This window comes from Schistocerca americana, chromosome 11, assembly GCF_021461395.2.
Source record: "Schistocerca americana isolate TAMUIC-IGC-003095 chromosome 11, iqSchAmer2.1, whole genome shotgun sequence".
Classification (NCBI taxonomy): domain Eukaryota; kingdom Metazoa; phylum Arthropoda; class Insecta; order Orthoptera; family Acrididae; genus Schistocerca; species Schistocerca americana.
Genome location: NC_060129.1, coordinates 101,669,770 through 101,685,146, shown reverse-complemented (window position 1 = coordinate 101,685,146; position 15,377 = coordinate 101,669,770).

Here is a 15,377-nt window from a genome sequence, read left to right as displayed (position 1 = left end):
TGAGGCAAATGGTCTCATCATGCCTTACATAGTTTTTCCTATCTGCGGATGTTCATGCACCCACAAATCTGCCACTAAATTTTCTTTTACAAGATGGATTCGGAACTCAAAGACTGGAGTGCTGAAACAAAAATATAATTCTGATAACATTGTTTTTTTCCATCTCCAATGCAGGAATATCAAGAAAACCTATTTACTTCCTCATTTTTACTATGTCAAGAGCGATGCAGGGACGTCTTGGACACCCTGTAGGTGAAATAGACGTGCATAGTAACATGATACCTGTCTTTGTTAGTACTCTTACTTTGTGTTGACATGCCGCCTTACATAGGTCTGGGTAACTGAACCTGGATAATGTGGGTAAACAACGCCCAGGCTCGTCATCCAGAGAAGACTGGATTCAGCTGCCTGCAGTGTACGGCCACCACCTACTTGCTGTCGTTTTCTTGCAGACGAGGAGTGGCAGCTGGAGGACAGAAGCCACGATACGCTCTCCGTGGACACTGACTGCGTGCAGCTGTTGGTGAACGCCCTGGACCACCCCACGTGTCCGCTGGAAGACCTGCCACTGGAAGCCGTGAAGCAGCGCGAGCAGTGCCGCGAGCAGCTGTGGGACGACGTGGTGCAGAGGTCGCCCCACATACCCGTCACCAGCTACCTGGCCTACACGCAGAGGATAAACGTCAACCTCTGTCTGCTGGCCTGGATGGCGGTCAACTCGTACGGCATTTGTCAGGACGTCCCGTTTAGTATGATACAGTCCGTGCACGATGCTCGCTGCTATTTCGATAGTCCTGATGATCAATCATGTCTGCAGTCGAACGCTACAGACGCCATTTGCTCTGTTTCGAGAGCTATTCTGTTGCTAAAGTGTCGCGACTTTTCCTCCATTAAGACTTCCTATAATTGTACGTACAATAACATCCCATTTCTATGGGTCTATAGTAGTAGTAGTATACTGTATCAAAAGCTAACAGAAGAAACACTGAACTACAAAAACAGTTTAACCAACGCCACCTTGAAATACAAGGATTTCAAAATAGACAGCTTGAAGCCTTTAGAAATCTCATTTGTACTGATAAATATAATTTTCCGTTTTTCTACTGCCGGAGTATACATGTACATTCCCCAGTTACGTAACTTGCCTGGAAAGATTTTGTTGTCCTTTCAGATCACGTGCATAACCCAGATCCTGTGTTCTGAGGTCGTGTATCGTATGGCAGGCGTCCCTGACTTACCTACAGCAGTGCTGATAGACAGCGCCCTCACACTTCTCAGCTGTATCTGGCTGAACTCATTCTGCTACCACATGTATTCTTGTGTTCGCCATCTCAGGCTTCCTAACCAGCTACTACCTGCTGAAGTAAGCCAGTTATTCCGTCGTGAGGTGATGTATGTGTTTATACCGTGGAGTATAGTATGTGTGGCAGCTGTTGCTTTGGAAAAGACGAGTAAACATTACCTCATCCACAGTCGCATAGTAGTCCTTGCAGGGATTTCAGTGTCTGTGGCATTCAACTTGGTTTGTCTCGGACTGATTGGATACATGTACCTATGTAATCGGTGCTCCATGCGGCAACTCGAAATTGTTGATAACAAGAAATTTGCCTCAAAGAAGCAATGTCTTTTTATGTCAGTTAAAGCCATTATATTAAGTGGAATAGGAATTATTATTAGAATTGGGTTCCACCAAGCTCAGGGAATAGCGCAGTTAGTGTACTGTATACATCTAGCTACGATGGTGCAAGGACCAGTGCTCTTCGTCTGTTTCGTTTGCAATGGAACGACGCTCCCTCTACTGAAGAACAGGATACTTCTTTGGTGGAGCCCAACCGACATCCCTGCAGGTCTAGAGCTGTGTTCGGCAGCCGAGAGGAATCTGGCCAGGAGAAACAATGAACAGTATCCCTTTTCAGAATCCTCGCTGTAGCCTCCTTCAGTATTTTTCGCAAATAACTGTCTCCACACTACACTGCATTAAGCCCAGCAATAAAAATGGACTCTACCTGGTATGACAATATTAAATGTCATTAAATCTGATATCGTACAGCCAGTACTTCTCTTTCCTAACGTCTCCTTCATTTATAACTGTGTGCTTATTTGTGAGTGGTAGCCTCTGTCTACCTATTCTAATGTACTGAGACTACTTACTAAAATTGTTGGGAATTGCTTTGTTTATACAATAGGCTGCGTCAATCACACGTCCTGTTATATACAAGGAAAACGCAGCACGTTGTCAGAGGAATTCCCGTTCGTCAGGGTCATCTACCGTGGCGATGGTGCATTTCTGGACACATGTTCGTAGGACGTTTTTTCTCCGTTTTCCTTCGAGGATCTGTCTTTGCAGTTTGTCGGTTTTATTAATGTATAATGTATGATTATAGTATATAACATTATGTCTGAAACAAGGAAATTTTCATATGTGTGTGAAAGATGTACTTTTACATGATTTGTAATTCAAGTACCATGACAAGAGACATTCAGATACTTATAAAATCAAAAGAGAGGGGCCAATGACTGAAGTGGTGTGTGCATGAAAGTGTAAATGGGTTTGTTGAGCTTATTAGTGGTTCGATCACATAGAGTGGCTCAAACAGGTATAGTAATAAAGTAACACATGACTTGTTGTGTGAAATGTGGCTTGAAGTGAACGCAAAGTGTCGAATGGCAGAGTTATATGAGATTAGCATTATTGGGTTTGTGAGACAAGATGATGATTTGTTAAGCTAGAGGTTTGTAAGGGTACTATGGCAGATGTTGAAAGTTAATGTTCCATGTGCCACTCTTGAGCAAGGAAGAACATTACTTAAAGGCGTATTTACAGAAACAGTACTGTGGAAGGATAAACCTGTGCCAGTACTGTGAGTCCTGGTAAACATGTGCCATAGTAGCTTCACTAGAAGCACACAGTACGCCGAATTGTGATTCGTAATCAATAGACGATCTCCAATTTGTTCAAATAAAACCTGAGTGTGCAAAGTAAGGAGTGTTTGTGTGAATTTAGTATCCAGCCCAACTGAAAATCCTGTGATAAATAGTACTACGTGGAGTGATTTTCGTGAATTTTGCATTTACCAGGCACCCGCAGTGTTAACCGCGATTTCCGTGCTGGACGCAGTGGAACCAGAGGCCGCAGCGCCACGAGGGAGGCAGGTGCCGGGTGCAGCCCGCCTGGCCGCAGGGGGGCGCCGGCAGCTCAACACATTCTGTAAAACCGTTTGACGAAGATTTGCAGGCCGTGCGCCTCGATTCTGTCAGCGCAGCGCCAAGCCAACCCTGGCCCGCTTTGCATGACGCCACGAGAGCGCGCCGCGGCCTCCTCTTTAGGTGGTGGTGGGCAGAGCCGACACGGGGCGCACTGGGGGTGCTTAGCGGCCCACCCAGACAAGCGTCCTGCACCACCGGTACACGCGTAAAGTCGGTCCGACACAGTGGTCGCCAGCCGAGCCTCGACCCGCTGGAAAGTATCGAACCTCATCGCTCGAAAGCCAGTAGGTAACGGCCCTCATGCTACCTACTTACCCCCAGGCAGGATCCCGAGTTCCGACCGCAGTACTGGGAACATTCACAGCCAAGTCCAGGAAATTACTATCGACTGGCTGTACGAAATACACAGTTCAAACTCAACAGGAAGACGGTCACTCAAAAAACATTACTCCCAGATTTGGATAACAAACTGAGATTATCGCTATCCGATTACCCCAGCCAAGTCAGTCATTTGAGTCAGAGCACCACTGCCACTTAGCTAACATCACAGAGTTTTCACTGAGCTTCAATTTGCCGTAAACGCCCGCACTAATTACTATGCAACATTCGCAGATAACGGCAGCAAAGTTCTTAGGCGGTAATCGATGCGCGCAAACGAGAACGCGTTTGGAAACTCAAGGACACTGTGCGTCGCGACACAGAACTCCACTCCAGAGAGCCCGCGACCCGCCACGTCGGCCACACGGGCGCCGACAGCCAGCTCTCGATTCCCCGAGCCCCGAGCCTCTCCACGAAATCATTCTACACGTGGGCCTTTCAGCCAATCAGGAGCAGCAGAGGACTGCAAGCCCCACCACTGGCCACTCCCTGCTGCTGCTTACAGCCACTGCTGTCACGTTCTGGTCTTCAAAAAGGCGAACCAGCGAGCAGGTATGGGTGGTCAGGGAATCACCTGTTACAATCCTTTGACTCGTGGGGTATCAAGCATTAACTTCTGCAACCGATATACCTATTAAGGGTTTTCCTCTGATATATCTGGAGGCAAGCATTCTCGCAGACGAAACTGCTTGAACTGTTGTTACATGTACGTAGTTGTTCGACAGCACACATGTTACTCAGACGATGTCCCCTGCAAAGTGCATCATGCGTAACTCGCGCCACTGTCGCCAAACGCAGCATTGTCAGAGCGATTCAGACTTGGGATCAGCAGTCTGCACAACCGCAACACTTTGAGACAGGGACGACCAACTCGCATCTGGCGAGGCGAAAGGCACAGAACTCAACGCTGACTGCGACCGTTCTCAAGCAGGGCGTGGGGACTATGGATCGTCCTGTTTCCGATATGCAACAACAGTTTTCAGCGCACCAGACTGAAGTAGAGAACTCTGTCTCCAGTAGATCTCCAGAAACGCAACGCTACGCGAACTAGCCGAAAACCCGGACAAGAAACTCGAAGTAAACAGGCAAAGCCGCCAATTACAAAAAGTTTACACTCATCCAAATACATCTCACGAAGAACAAGGTTTACAACTGGTTGGATGCAGATGGAATGAAAGCACATCTAACACAACTTATGGCACTTTAGAAAACCCTACAATAAACTATACACTAAGAAGGTGGCAAAGAAACCGCCAAATCGTTGTAACCTGCATTAAAACAGTTGCCTGGGTCACCAAGTCGTTCACAAAAAAATCCGAAAAAATTTGCCAACGTCACAACACACCCATCAGATTTCGAAACCAGAGAGAACAGTTTGAGTTACTTACCGATCTGAAGCAACAGTAACAGAAATCACACCACACGCCAAACACTAAGCAAAAGAGAAACTACACAGACTCACGCTCGCCTTTGTGATAACCAATTTTGACCGTGATACAACAAACGAAAAAACTGAAGGGGACCTAAAGGTACCGGGAAACTAAATCAAAATTCCCCGCTATTCCTTCCAGTCATTTATAGTTACAAAGAACCAACTAACAAGCTACTTGTTCACCATTTCTGAATGCACTGTGTACCTCACAAGGTTGGACTATTTAAACACTACCTCCTCAATAACAGCAACGTCCATATTGCAACACTTTCCAATAAGACACGAAAAGCTGCGATATAAATTGAAATGTGAAGAACGGAGTCGAGCACATCCAATTTTTAATTGCAAAATAGACCCGAAACAAGAAGCACCAAAATGCAGGAGCTGCAACACTGATAACGTTAATAGTGATGAGAGTCGCAAAGAAAGACCAAAACAGCCTATCTCAGCAAACAAAACTGAAAACATTAAGCGCATTGATCGAACTATCACGGTCTTCGGCCAAGAATGTCACGAAAACAATCAAACGGAAAACATACTCTGATTCTTCACTACAGCCCTTCCCGACATGATATTTGAAAGAAGGGAAATAATAACAGCAGTTTCTAAAAAGCTCCTACTACGTTCTTTGGCGAACACGGATCCACGTCTATATCGCCATGTTGATAGACAAGGAGGCCTATGCCCAACCTAGTCTGAGGCACCAGGAAGCAAGAATTGACCTTCACATTCAAGCCTAAGAAAGATATTGCCACTATCTGCATTGTCAACACACTGGGTTTCTGCTCTAAAAACTCCCTAAAGGCATAATAAGAGAAAAAGAAGTTGGTATTATAGTCGCAGCACGTACACCATGAGCAGGTAGAGAAATCAATCTAGATAACTGTATCTGTCACGCAAACCAGACCATAGTAGAAGCTGAGATAGATGCTTCAGAGTCTTTCATATAAAACACCACAACGATGTATCCTGCCGCGGTACTGCCAACTGATCTCGTGAATTATATACTCTCATTTTGCCCAGCTAAAGGAACAGGAGACTCAGTACTAGATCTGCGATATTTGCTGAAAAATTGAACAAGAAAGATATTAAACTTGTTGTAGCCATTTTGAATTACGCAAGACTCAGAAATGACTCGCCGCCTTTTATCAATCACTATGGCACTTCTATCTTAGAACATATACTGCGTACAACATAGCTACCCAGATTCTGAAGCTACACTGAATTTGGCGACTGCATAGCTAACGAATACCTCACATTTATTATGCTGTGAACCACAAAAACTAGGAAAAACGATCATAAACTCACGAAATCGGATAGTCGAAAAATTCAGATTGATACGTTTTAACACAAAACCTAACGAATCAACTTTTCAAACCACTCCTTATAACATATTGTAATCACCAAATACAAGTGGAAGCAATACAACCTGCTATACCTAAAACTACCCTAAGAAGAAAATAACATAACAAAGAGAAAGACTCCTGACGTACATAAGAAACAAAATGAAACAGTAGGGAAAGTCTATAGACCATACGGCACTAACCAAATGGATAGGCTACGATTGGCTTGAACATTTTCAATGACCTAATAAGAAGAGAAACCCACCAAATGATGCGCGAGGTAATCACAAGAATTAGGTCCCACAATAGCACTAGTTTTTGGAAAAAATTTCCAACAGGTCATAGCACACCATTTGCGAACAGCCATCCTTAATAGCAGATGAGAATGTCATTCATTACTGACGACCTCAAAAAAGTTCCTCAGAGTGCTAGAAAACCATTCACGGTCATCCACGGTATCCAAAATTCGATGAAACCGACGAAGATATAATACTCGAAAATCCGAATGCAACCGCTTAACATCCACTACTTTATAAGATTGACGAATATGAAATGGAAAGAAAGCAGCTCAGAGACTGGAGGCACTGGAAGATAACAAAATAAATCACTCAATTCACATCGCGGCCATGAAACTGAAAATAGTCTCTCTAAAATAGAAGCAAGATAAAATCAAGATGATTTCCCAACCCGAAAGGCCAAAAAACAACACCAAATCATAGGTTACCGTGCTCTCAGTGACAGGGAAAGCTTTCGAGACAGACTAAAAATATTCAAGGAAGAACAATATAATCGCACAAGAACAAGCCAGGTTCAGCGGCAACCACAGCACAGGCGACCCGGTCCCAGGACTGAGCAGCAGAGCGACGCAGGCTGAACGCAACACGGCAGGCTCAACGCCAGCACGCTTTCTCGTGGACGGCGAACGCGCCTTCCGTTGGTTGTGGCATGCTGGGCTGCTCTTTGAAACGTTACTTTTGAACTTCCAATGCCAAAGTGTGCAGCTTACTAAAAACGTTGCTGGAGACAGGTAAGTACAAGCGCTGCTTGGTGATCACCATTCGACAAGCATTAAGCCAGCCGCAGCGACGCCACGTGGGACAGTCACGTCTCCACTGCTACACACCAACAACACGGCTGACATCGCTAAAGATCGAGGAACGAAAGAAGAGGCCTGTACAAACATGACACTGCGTACTGTTGTCAGGGCCCGACATGTGGCAGAATTAACGAGCAGGTCAGCCCCTTCACAAACAAGCAGGAATCATCACTAAGCAAGTCGAGTAGATTAAAATACAGTGGATCCACGAAATCTATCCTTCATCGCCAACCTGTGATTTTCAACTACCCCTACTTTAAATAAATATGCATTCCTCACGTTATCTTCAGAGGTACTCTGACAGTCAGTTATAAACAATGAAGAAATACGCCAACTGGAAAATAAGATGTTATAACACAGAGAGATGTTGTTGCGCCCCTCAGTGTCAAGACTGGTATTAAAAATAGCTCTCCATTCTACTGTATAACTTGTAGGCCTCTTCATCTCCAAGTACATACTGCAGCCCACATCCATCCCAATCTCCTTACTGTATTCACCACCTGGTCTACGATTTTCACCCACACTTCACTTCAAAACTAAATTGGTTACCTGTCGACGTCACGGAACGTGTCCTACCAACCGCCCCTCCATTTGGTCAAGTTGCGCCTCGCATGTTGCCACGTTTCTCGGGAATCCAAACTTATCTTCCCTGAGGTCGGCGTCTACCAGTTTTTTCATTCTTCTGTAAAGAATCTGTGTTAGTATTTTACAACGACGAGTTATTAAACCGATAGTTCAGTAATTTTCACACCTACCAGCAACTGATTTCTTTGGAACTGATAACATTAAATTCTTCTTAAGGTCTGTGGGTACTTCGCCTGTCTCATACGCCGGGCACAACAGGTGGGAGAGCTCCGCCGTGGCCGGCTCTCCCGAGGCTGCCTGTAATCCTGCCAGAAGACTGTTTACTCCCTGGGCCTCGTTTCGACTTAGATGTTTCAGAACACTGTCAAATTTGATCTCGCACAGTTACATCTTCCACCTCATTTACATCCATGACCACTTCCCTATCTGTAATATTACCTTCACTATGATATATATCTGACATAACTACATTAGCAAAAAACAAACCTATCTGATGTCATGACAGCAGAAATTCTAAATATGATGTAGCTATGCTATTGACTATACAAAGACATAGACCACTACACCATTCAGAAGGACTCCAGTTTCTTCTATATAACATGGCACTTACTTCTGACTTACACGGTTATGTTACAAATCCCTTCGTATCATACTAGAGATTAGTTCCTAAGCATTAGTCTTAAAGACTACTGGTACAATGTAACAGAACACAAAATGCCATAACGATCGTCAAACAATCGCAGGTGATGCTTTTTAAAAGGAAGGTTTTAACCCACTCATAAGGCGAATGCCAGGACTCAGCTGTAAGAATAACATCGTCCTCCAATCCGCCAGGATTACACGCTGTGTCCAAACCAAATAAGAGCCTCACATTTAAGATGGACAGCGTCACTACATCATTAAGCGCATTTCCATTCAAAGAGTAACACGTTTGGTAAGGCACATTGCTGCTTGTACTAAACTTAAATATTTTCATTTTCACCTCTCCCCTGTCAACAGTGACTGTAATTGGGATCAGCAACTCAGAAACAGACATTCTTTAACAAAGTCACTCTGAAGTAGTCGACGAATGATCTTGAAATTAACCACATTTTATTAAGACCTGACATATTAGGCGCTGCAGATAAGTGATCTTATGTATTTCTAAAACATTAAAACTTAATTACGAAACCTTTTAATTTTCTTGATCGCAAAAACACATTGCTTTACCATTCATTACACGTTTTGGTTGCCAATCAACTATTGTTAGCTTGTAAAAGAAACGATAAACAGGGAATTGCCTTACATTTAACCAAATTTAACAAAGTTACGTAGTATTGCGTGATGATACGCCAGTCATGGTAAATACAATGTGGCTATGAATTCTGTAGGCTTGAACGCCATCATCTAATAGCATATCTTGCAACTGTGTAAGTAATTGGAAAGTACCTATCGGGTGAATGTGAATAGTAAACTGTTTTCAGATATTAAAGAAATAAGCAAATAGAAATAATGAAAACATACCATGCTGACTAATGAACCACATTTTCCATGGACTATTGGTTACACCAACGAAGTTACAGAGTGCAACTCTCAACATATAGTAACAATCGAAACACACTCTTTCGTTAAGAATAAAGGCGCTAGCCCAGCTTAAGAAGCGAAAGTAATTTAAGGAAGAGACACTGTATCTAGTTACTTATATCGAAAATGAGTATGAGCAGAAATTAGTAAGTGCAGTTGCCTTTTTGGCCCTATCAGCTGTTCTCGACACTGCTTGGTGAGAAGCACTTCCTTAAAAATTCACGATTGTGTCGTCAATTTAAGGACTTACTTAACAACATGCTCAGCAATAGATCCTTTCATATCCATTCTCACAATGACAGATATAGGGTATGTAAACCAAATTATAGTTTACTTCAAATGTCTGTTCTGAGTCCACTACCACTTTGGTCTGTACATGCACAGCTTACCAAAAGTCTTCAAAAAAATTTATTTATGTTGATGGCATTTGCTTGGTGGCTCAGAGCCTCAACGTTTCTGATACTGAAACCTCTTTAGCCACTGATATGGAAGTCTTAGATGTATACATCAAGAAATAGTGGCTCCACCTAAATTCACAGAAAATAATTGTATCTACATTACATCTATGCAGAAGACAGTCAGAGTGCACACCAGAAGACAGATTCAGAGACCAAGTCTCGTTGTACTGCATTACATCATAATACACAGGAACAGCGCTAGATAGAACTCTTGACTTACAAGTAGCACCTAAAGTCAAAACGAGAAAGAACAGTCTTCAAAAATTTGGTGGTATCTTACGGGGAGCTAATGCTCGTGTTTTGAGATCCATAGCTCTAACCCTATCATAGGTGCTCTGTTGCTGAAGATTACTGTTCGACCAGGATCAATAGTGCTCATACTAACAAGATAGATGTCCAACTGAATCAGGTATTATGGGATGTATTCAGAGTACAATCGCTCTAAGACTTCCTGTTCTCAGCATCATCCTACCCCCAGCTCTAAGAAACCAGCTCTCCTAAAGGTCTGGAAGAACATTCTGAAGAATCCTCAGCTGGCCAGTCATCGAGATGCTCCACAGGCAGAACATCAACAACTGAAATCAAGGAAACCCTCATCATGCACAACAGAGAACCTCGTTGTGTCCTCTTTGATTGTCAACCATTTACGGAAAATTCAGTGGAATCCGTCATCAATAGTCAACAAGCATCTAGTCAAGGACCCATTCATGCAGACAGGATTCGATCTCCCCAGACGTCAGTAGAGGATCTTGAAATGGATTAGCAGTGGAGAAGGCTGATGTGCTTATCTCAAGCATGGGGTGAGTGTTCTATTTACAGACAATTCAATGTCACTTTCTAAATATTCCAGTTTCAATGGCCTCAGTATTATCATAACAGAAACAGGGTCACATGTTGCAGCACGCTTGAGGCAGCTGCATGTCCTGCCCGCTGCTGTGACGTCACATGATGATCAAATCTAATGCTAATTCCAGAGATCTCTTTATCCTCACACGTGCTGATTCGATTATGTGCATGCTTAATCATGAGGATATGTAATTACCCAGGGGCTGTCTTCTTGATCCTGAGGTGTATGTCATAATTTCATCAAATAATTACAAATGATTTATCAGTTATGCTTCTCCCATGGTCTTGGTCTCTGTATCCTGAAGTGAACTGGACTGTGGATACTGAAATAGTACTTACCGACGAGAGTCGTGGCACAGTGTCATTTTCACTATGTCTTCACTGCTTAGAAAGTGTGTTAACTGCCCTGTCGTTGTGCTATGTAATTTTTGCATGTTATTGCACTAAGTCTTGGGATTTCGAGGTCATGTATACAGCTCTATGATATTATCAGTTCATTTCAGAATGCTACTATTTACCAGTACATACATGTTAGCTTATGGCTTAAAACATATAAATGTAGGATTACCATGAAATCGTGAGTGTGAAGTTATAGTATAAACTGAGGATGTCCGTCGTAATGTAAAACACAATTTACTGATATGAGTTAGATCGAGCATTGTTAGCCGATGAAGCAAACTGAGAAGTTGATGACAACAGACTACGATCCTTTTCAACTTCCTCTTCACATGAACATCTGTAGCAATAAGGCAACCATCATCGACCTGTATAAAAGTGTCGTGAAGTTGTATTGGTTATGCAGTGCACTACGGATTGCAACAGACAAATACGGTGGCAAGTATAAGTGAAAGCGTTACTAAACGATGTTGTATGTTATGTAAGTGAATGTTGCATACAAGATGATTTAGAACAAAATGTAAACACATGTATGCTTGCAGCACCAAGGGCTGCTACCATAATCCTATAAATATTGAAACTGTAGAGCCTGGTTTACAGACAGAGAACGGAGATACGTCGTTGCTCCTGTTGGATTGAACACAATGGAAGCAGAACTTATAGCATAAAAAAACCAGTTATTTAAAGAATAATGTAGAGATATAAGACAGAACGAATATTAAGAAATGTGTCAACAATTGTTTTTTTTATTTTGTGCATGTAAAAAATGTTAATAAACAAAGTTATTTAAAATGTGTATTTATCTTTCATTGGAAGAGCACCAGTGCAAAACAAATATTATGCAAGATATTTACAGATATGATAAATACGTCATACTATTCTGCAAACCCTCAATCATACATACAGTAAATATATTCACTCATTGAGTGAATAGAGCCAGTATGGTACAGTGTCAAAAAATTTCGACGATATAAACACACATTTAAACAGCTTAAGAAGGGTTCAAGTTACTTGCAAATACCCACATACTTAAAACAGAGATATGAGCAACTGAAGACGGTATTGACTTTGTAAGAGGAGGTCCAATAGTACTACCTTCAGGTTTTCTGTTAGGACAATGCTTAGCATTTGATGCTAAAAAGGTTTGCAAATCTGATCTGCCTGTAGATACACACATAAAAATGTATTACATCACATCGGTTCCGAGAGATCCAGAATCTGTACAGAAAACTGAAGTAGAATCAAGATAAACATCATTTCCGCCCTTTTTATTGGTCATGAAAACCACACACTGCATATTGTTCCACCATACAGCGAGACCTTCAGAGGTGGTGGTCTAGATTGCTATGCACAACGGTATCTCTAATACGCAGTAGCACGTCCTCTTGCAATGATGCATGCCTGTTTTCATCGTGGCATACTATCCACAAGTTCATCAAGGCACTGTTGGTCCAGATTGTCCCACTCCTCAACAGCGATTCGGCGTAGATCCCTCAGAGTGGTTGGTGGGTCACGTCGCACATAAACAGCCCTTTTCAATCTGTCCCAGCCATGTTCGATAGGGTTTATGTCTGGAGAACATGCTGGCCGTGAGATACAAGAGGATTCCATTTACATTACATTATAGTCAGGCAGAGGTTCCGAACTCAGATATTGGATTGTAAGGCATACCCAGGAGCAGTTATAGACTCAGCTCAAAATATAATAGTGGTGAAGAGTAGACTGAAGTTGGAAACATTAGTCAGGAAGAAACAATACGCTAAAAAGTGGAATACGTAAGTACTAAGTAATGGAGAGGCAAGCTTAAATGTCTCCGAAGCTACTGATACTGCAATATAGCGCATTAGCCAGTTTAGTAGAATAAGAAGGACACTTCTATAAAGGACGATCGGAGAGAAACGGTCCAGTAAACGAAGTTCTAAAATGCATACCTTATGAGCTATGAGCACTTTTTCACGTTCGATACTGCGGAACGAGCACTAAGTAGTTTACCTCTCACTCTTTTTGACTTGTCAGTCCTTTTGTATTTCGTTCTTTGTACCTTACGAATATGTCTATAGTAGTGGAAAAGGCCAGTCACTTGCGTGCTGATAGCAAAGTTTAATCATCCTCCACTCGACCGTCATTTCAGCATCGTCAGAGTTCTGAGGTGCAGCGATCATGGTTCATTAAGTTACTTCCTCAGTTTGCACACATACCTGCAAATCCATCGCTATCCTCCGGTGGAAATGATGAAAGTAACTGTGACTGTTCACATGTATGAGCAACGCGTGGGCATTATCGAGGCATTTCGAGCCATGGAACAGAGAATAATTTTAGGAACTGGAAAATATATTTTAGAAAATGCTGCTTGTTCCAGATATAGGCACAGAAGCTCAGGACGACTCGCGAGAAATATGCACAGACAGTCCAGTTACGCTGGATTCCCTGAAAAATTACAGCAATCTTAGATAAATAAGGGCATAAATGAGAACTGCGCAAGGGGAAGTGGCACCTCATCTTGGAATGATGAGAAGTAAAAGTCTGCAGTCCTGCGAATGAATTAGGACACAAGCCGGCCAAAGAGCGAGCCCGAGAAAGTGCAACAGGAAACTAGAGCGGAAATTTTGCGTCAGTGAGGAAATGACACATGCAGCGCGACAGAGAAGTGAGAAAGAGTGGTCTGAAACCATGAAAGAGACTAAGACAAAACAAAATTTTTTCAGCTGTTCAACATCGCCTAGTCTTACAGCTGTGTCGGCTGTGCAGGGGAGATTAAAGGCTCTCTCCAGATTGCTGAGACTGTTGAGTCTGGTGGGCCTGGCGGTGGGGCGCGAGCCCGGAAACCTAGGGGTCACTCGACGAATTCTCCTCGGGTTATCAGTCGAATGGCGTCGTCGTCTCTTATACTATGGCTAGCAACTCGCGATCGCGTAAAAGCAGTGGAATTTGGGGTTTCTTCGCCGATTTAGGTGATGGGAAATCAAAGTGCAGCTGTTGTTCTAAGTGTGTTTCATATAAAGGAGGAAATACATTTAATCTAGCGCATCATGTTCGAGTGCTGCATCCAACAGTGTCATTGTCAGTCAGGCGCTTAGCGCCCCCTGCTCCTGCATCTTCCGATATTTCTTGCACAAATAACCTGGACAATCCAGAACCAACACCAGCAACTGTCAGAAGCGAACAGCAGTCGGTGCCAGAAAATAACAGTATCACTTCATTATAAGACAGCAGGCATCAATAACACAGGACGTTACCTACGTATTTTTCGAAACCTCTTTCGAACAAAAGAAATCAGGAGATAGATTTCACACTTCTGGAGATTGTTGTAAAGGATTATTTGCCCTTCAACATAGTGGAAAGCAAACATTTCCAAAGTTTTGTAGGCAAACTAAATGGTGCTTACAGAATGCCATCTCGGAAGACCATTTCCAATACACTACTACAACAACAGTACACCATGATGAAAGAAATTGTAAGAGTCAAAACAAATTCTGCGGAAGCGGTTGTGCTGACAATTTATGGGTGGACCTCAACCACAAATGAGAGTTATTTGTTGGTGACAGCACACTGCGTTAAAGACCTGGAGCTGGCGCCTTCCCTCCTAGAGTGCTTTAAATACGACGAAATGCACACGTCAGAAAAACTCTCCGAAGAACTGCGACATGTCGCAAGGGAATGGGGCATTCAAGAAAAAGTCGTGTGTGTTGTTAGCTACAGTGCTGCTAATATTGTGGCAGCTATAAGACTCACAGGCTGGTAACACATCCCCTGCTTTGCACACACAATCAATTTAATTGCTCAGAATGGGCTTCCACACATTCAACCCATTCCGAATAAAGTAAAAAAAAAGTTCAATTTTTAAAAGAAGTTCACAGGCCTGCACGAAACTGAAAATGATGCAGGAACAGTTAATGAGCCAGTTCTGACACAAAGACAGGACACTGTTACAAGTTGGAATTCAACCTATAAAATACTGCGAAGAACAATCGAGGTTAAGAATTCCCTAATGACGGTTATCACTCTGAATTATCCGGATCTTCCAAATCTGACTGCAGAGGACATTGCAAGTCTAACACAGGCCTGTGACCTGT